The sequence below is a fragment of the Abramis brama genome (genome assembly GCF_963993115.1).
Source record: "Abramis brama genome assembly, chromosome: 10".
Taxonomy (NCBI): Eukaryota; Metazoa; Chordata; class Actinopteri; order Cypriniformes; family Leuciscidae; genus Abramis; species Abramis brama.
The window spans coordinates 21,446,947-21,452,946 of record NC_139972.1 but is presented as its reverse complement, the minus strand read 5'-3'; positions in this window follow the sequence as shown (position 1 = coordinate 21,452,946).

The following is a 6,000-nucleotide window of genomic DNA, read 5'->3' as shown; positions in this document are numbered from 1 at the left end:
CTCATGGAATCCATTGTATGAGGCACGTGTACAAACACGCCATTCAATGGCCGACGATGACATTGCAAGGTGTGCCCCAGCATATAAGAACGGCACCTGAGAACACGTCATCAGGCTGTGTGATGTAGCTTCTTGTTCCCTTCTCAGGAAACCGAGGTTACATATGTAACCGGTCCTACTCGACCCACTCCGAGCGGGATTTGAACCTTAGTCTCCAGCGTGGCAGGCGGGCACGCTAACAAAGACGCTAAAGCCCGCAGCTGCTAGCATCAGTTGCCAGAGCGCCTCTTGAGAGTCAGTTGGGAGCGGATTTAGTCATTGCAATGAATGCATCCAGCCCCCTTGAGGGATGACTGCATGCTCCGCTCCCAGACAGATAACACAGCTCGTGACCATCACCAGGCGTTAAAGAAACAAGGCCATGGAGGAACACAGTATTTGAACTGTCTGCTCACCATATTCTGCTTAGCTTCTATCCTTTCTTTACACACACAGTTATCTTCACACAGCAAACAAACAAGTGGCTTCCTGAAGACAAAGAAGCTGATGATGTGTTCTCAGGTGCCCTTCTTAAACACTGGGGAGCACCTTGCAACGTCATCACACTGCGTCAGCCATTGAATGGCGGATTTGTAAATGTGCCTCAACCACTGGGTTCCGCAAGGGCGCGTCCCTATACCGTCAGCAGCTGACGCAGCATAGAAGTTCCCTCAAAAGGGAACCGAAAGTGTCCTTGAAGTTTTCCAATACAACTTCACTGACCCAGTTAACAATGTTACTATATGCATTTAAGTGTAATGTAAAGCACAGAAAAAAAGTCAATTGTTTTCTGTCAAGAATGAATACTGTCCATAATTCCCTTTTTTTAAATCTCAACCAGAAACTTCTACGGCAGCTACAGTGTGAACTCCCCCTACACTCGAGACTGAATTCGGCTGCACTTCCTGACCAGAGCTGCATGAAGGATAACGGCCGGCGAGAAAGGGATTAATACCGTTCATCAGGCGTTCCACCTGCCCCTCTCTTCCATTGACCAATTCCTTAGCTTTCCATCACTTATCAGATCACCATTCCTCAGTGCTGTCAGTGCTCTGTCACCGCCTCGGTCCACTGTAATTTTTTATACCACAAAAGATGTCTCTCTATATACTGTACGCTCATTGCTCTTAACCCCTCCATTCCCAGAGTGGACATGCATGTTGATATCTAGCCATTAAGTCAGTGCGCAAAATCACCTTAGCGGCAAATGGATTGTTTTTGTTCTTGAGGATTTCTGCCACTGTTATACCTTCCAGGTGAATAATAATTGTATGTAATAAAAATAAATATGAGCTAATGACCTATCACAACCAGTGCATGTTTCCTATTCACTTATCACTTATTCCTATGTTTATTTCTGCATGGGTATGAAAAAGTTCTACAAGAGAAGAAATAATCCAAATCAAAACAGACCTTGTATATAGATGATCTGATTTCGCCAAGAGCCACTGCATTTAGATGAACTTACAAGAATGCAGTAAGTGGAGTGCAGAGAGGGAACGGTGTCTCTTCATCTGTTACAAAGGGGTCTTGTCTAGATGAGTCTCTTGTGGTATGTCTCTATTTCTTCACTTTGGCATCTTATCTACTGAAAAACTTGTACAAGCCTAAAATCAATGTTGTTGTTAATGAAACCTATCAAAATTGTTTTGTTAACTGAAATAAAGTTGAAATAAAATAAAATATTAGAATGTTAGAAAACTTTTTATTAGATAAATATGAAATATTGCCTTGGCAACTAACTGAAAGAAAATAAGTGTTATATTTGAAAACACGCATAAAGCACATATAGTAACAGAATGACTAAATCATTTAAAATATCAATAAATACTAGTATATAAATAATACTAAAATAACACTGGCTTGGTTTGCTTCTTAGACCCGCTATACCAGCTAAACACCAGTTTGGCCATGCTGTGAGATCATATAGACCAATTTATACCAGCTATAAGAATAGCAAATTGTGCAAATAGAGCAATTGAGCAAATAGTGTTTGTGTTTTTCATTAGAGTTACCAGGGCCATAGCATCTATAGATATTGAAGAGTTTTCAATTATCGATTATTTGAATTTTATGCATTTGTTTCAAAGGGCTCTTAATTAGATGAGTCTCTTTCCTTTTGGTATCTGTTTCTTTAATCTGGCATTTTCCCTAAAAGGTTTGTTAGTCTTACACTGGTTAGGTTGAGCTGGTTTTTCAGGTTTAAGACACATTTTGCACAATACCACTGGAGACTAGCTAACTAGCTGAAGACTAGCCTGTTCGGGCTACGAAACTACTTGGACCAGCTCAAATGAGCAAAGTCCAGAAGAACATCTTAGGCTGTTTCAAAACATGCTTTTTGTCAGCATGGCTATCACAGTTGTACCCAATAAAGAAACAGAAAGGAAGTGCTCAGATTAGTGGTCAATCATCATGGGATTTTCAGTGACAGATTCTTAAAATGTTCTCACTTGTGGTTCTATAGTTACCATACTTGAAGCATTAGCTGTCCACGGGGATGTTTTATAACAAACATGATCTACAGAATTCCAATTAGCCCTGTAATATATTCATAAATCATAGCTGTTGGCATGGCTTTTAATTCACTTTGATTAATAATGACATGTGGTGGAGATAGGCAGCAGTGTTTTGAGGTCTCCTTTTGTCTTGGGTGGCTCAGATGATTTCCAGGGAAATCATACAGGAGGATATGAGGGTATCACGCTAATGGATATGGTTCTCTGAGCATACTTAAAGACAAACACATGCACCTGCACACACATGCACTGCTTTGCTGAACACCTGGACCTCCTCACAAGACAGTCACTTGCTCCACATTCCTCCTTCAGCTATGATACTCTAAAGCTACTAAATTTGTATTTCATGCTATTCAACCAAACAACAGATACATATTTGCTGCTTTAATGGAGGCTTTTGAGTGGGCGGCTCCACAAAACACGAAATTCTTTTGTTCAAACAAGCACCACTCATCAGTCTTTTAGATCCATTGAAAACAGTGCCAGATGTGGTATCATCCCACTCATCCCACTCTATCATATAAAGGATCCGTCACGAGCAGTGTGCATTTATAAAGAGAAAACGGGGAAATGCAGTGAGTGTTTTTCACAGAGTTGAAATGACTGGAGCATAAAGCTTGCTAGTGGTGACTTAACATAAAACGAAAATAAATATTTTTCTCCACCGAATGAACATAATAGTCCATTTCATGCATTGACGTGAATCCACTTAGTTGGAGGTTTATTGATGGAGCTGCACAAGTTTTCTTCCTGCACAAAAGTGGACAACTTGACGAGTCGCCTTGAACAGAATGGTATGATTAGACTCGATCATTGATGTTATATTGTAGGGACAAATCTTTTGCACTCTATGTGAATGCTGATGGCTGATGCTTTAAAAAATTATACCTGATACAGATTGCATATTTATTCTAACATGAATGATGATGAGTCCATCCTACAGTCACATCAAACTTTCATTGTTTTTTTTGTCCACTGAACATTTGAGGAAAGATGCATTTTCAATGTTTCATCCTCTGAAAGACTGACAGGTGCACAACAGTACAACATTTTAAACAGCCTGTACTTACTTTTATCTAGTGTTTCTCAAACATTCTATTCGTTCCATTTACAGATCAGTAAGGCTCAGGTACCCTTTCATTGACACCCAACTGGATAATTTACTGTATACTGGATTTAAAATAGTATTATCATTAATCAAGCAAACTGTCGCAGGAATCAACCTCTTTCCAGTTTATATAAAGTATATGTACATATATTTTGCTATGAATGTCCATATAAATTGATACAGCTGTTTTGCCTTAAAAACAGATTATATTAAATCAACTTTTACATTATTTGGGCTGTCAATACATTAAAACATTTTTTGTAGCATTAAAACAAACAATGACATTTATTATGATTAATTATTTTAATGTACTGCCAGCCCAAATTTTTTTAATTTTTAAAATCTGTTAAAATGATGTAACCCTTGATGTAAATACAGAATGATGTAAACATGGAAAACCTTTCAAATCCATGGATACTTCCCTTTGCATGAAATGTTCTTCTAGGAAAAAGGCTATGTGGACAATAAAAAGGTCAGTTTTCTCATTCAATGTCCCTTAATGTACTAAGAATTGTATTTTATTTTTAATACCTTTCACTATAAGGTTCTTTTGAAGGGCCAAAATGGCTCTTCTATAGCTTTTCTGTGAAAACCTTATAGAAACACTGCCTTATAGCCTTGATTTTGTTCTTGTCAAATGAAATATGTAATCAATCTATTCTGACTAAGGTCTATAGTGCAACTACAGCTATAGAAATCATTTTTGCAAGCTTCCTGACAGTGGAAGCAGTCAAGAGTCTGTTACATCTATGCTTTGAACAGAGGACAATGAAGCAGAGGTCTAGGACAGAAAAGTCTTGACTTCAAGATGGTGGGCCACACAAAACAAAGGGGAATGGTTTCAAATGGCTGAGTGATTGATTGAAGTGGGCAGGGGACATTGGTGGCACACAGTGCCCAGTGCCATGGCAGTAGAGATGGAGTGTTGCTCCCACTGCCTGTGCCCTCTCAGCCAGGCTTCTGCTGAGAACAGCACTGACAGGAAATCAACTTCTCTCACACTGCCAGAGCCACTGTGACTTACCACAGTGCCTCTCAGAGCCAAAAGATATTTTACACTAGTGGGAAAAAAGTAGTAGTAGCCTAGTAGTAAAAAAAAGGTAACATCGTATTTTTTTGGATAAGATTCAAAGTAATGCTATACAAAAAAATAAAACAACCTAGAATTAAAAAGTCATATATTTTATGTTTATAAAGATAAAAAGTAAAAATACATTATGTGTATCTTTAAAGTCAGCATGAAATCAAAATGGACAATTCCAATTTTTTTTTAATGGAATATTGCAGTATTGCAATAGTCCTATTTCTATTTATTATGTGTACATTTTTTTTTATTTTATTCATGTGCTCTTGTCATCTTTGATCAAAATAACTCAGACATGACAAAATGAATGACTTGCAGTTCAGTAAGTGAATCAGACTGATTCAAAAGTGTTTGTGATTCTCTAAAAAGAACTGGCTTATGGCCGGGGAATTGAACTTTACTGGTCACACGGCATGCTTTTGATTCAGTAATAAAAAAAACTGGTTCATTTAAGTAATTCGCTTGATAATTAGACTTCACAGGTTGCACGGCATGCTTCTGAATTTTGATACACTAAAAAAATAAGTTTATTTGAGTCTTTAGCTTGAGAGTCTGGATTTACTGGTTGTCCTGTATATTAACTAAAAAACGGCTTATATGAATCATTATAGCTCAAGAATCAGTTTTCACTAGTTGCACCGTATTCGATTCACTAAAATTAACTGGCTCATAAGAGTCATTTGCTGATGAATCAGACATCACTAGTCGCGCTGTATGTTTCACACTAAATAGTAATATTTTATTCAGAATATTTTATTCAGAATATTTTAGAACGCATATGCATGAAAAGTTACAGGAAATGAATGTCATGAAAATAATTTATGTGGCTGCAACCCAACTAATTATTAATTATTATTCATTTCAATTCATTATATATCAATCTACTATTATTACAATCACTGTAACATGGTACTGCCACCTCTAATGCAAAAGTTGTTAAAGGCAAAGTTTGGAAGTACGCTAGACAAAAAACAGAAACACACACTCACACACACACAAAGAGCAACAGAAGCATGCACTGATAACAATCTCCCTCTATTATGATCTAAGAGATACTGAGCAATATAAATATTAAGCAGAAACAATGCGCCCTGACCTAAAAGATCTTAATCACTGTTTGCGTGAACAAATGTGAGATTTCAGCGTCAATGTGTTTGAAGAGCTAAACTGGAAGGCGATAACCCACGTTCAGCATGCAGGGAGGGTGCGAAGTGCTCGCTAACCTCCCTCACTGATCCATGCACAAGGTT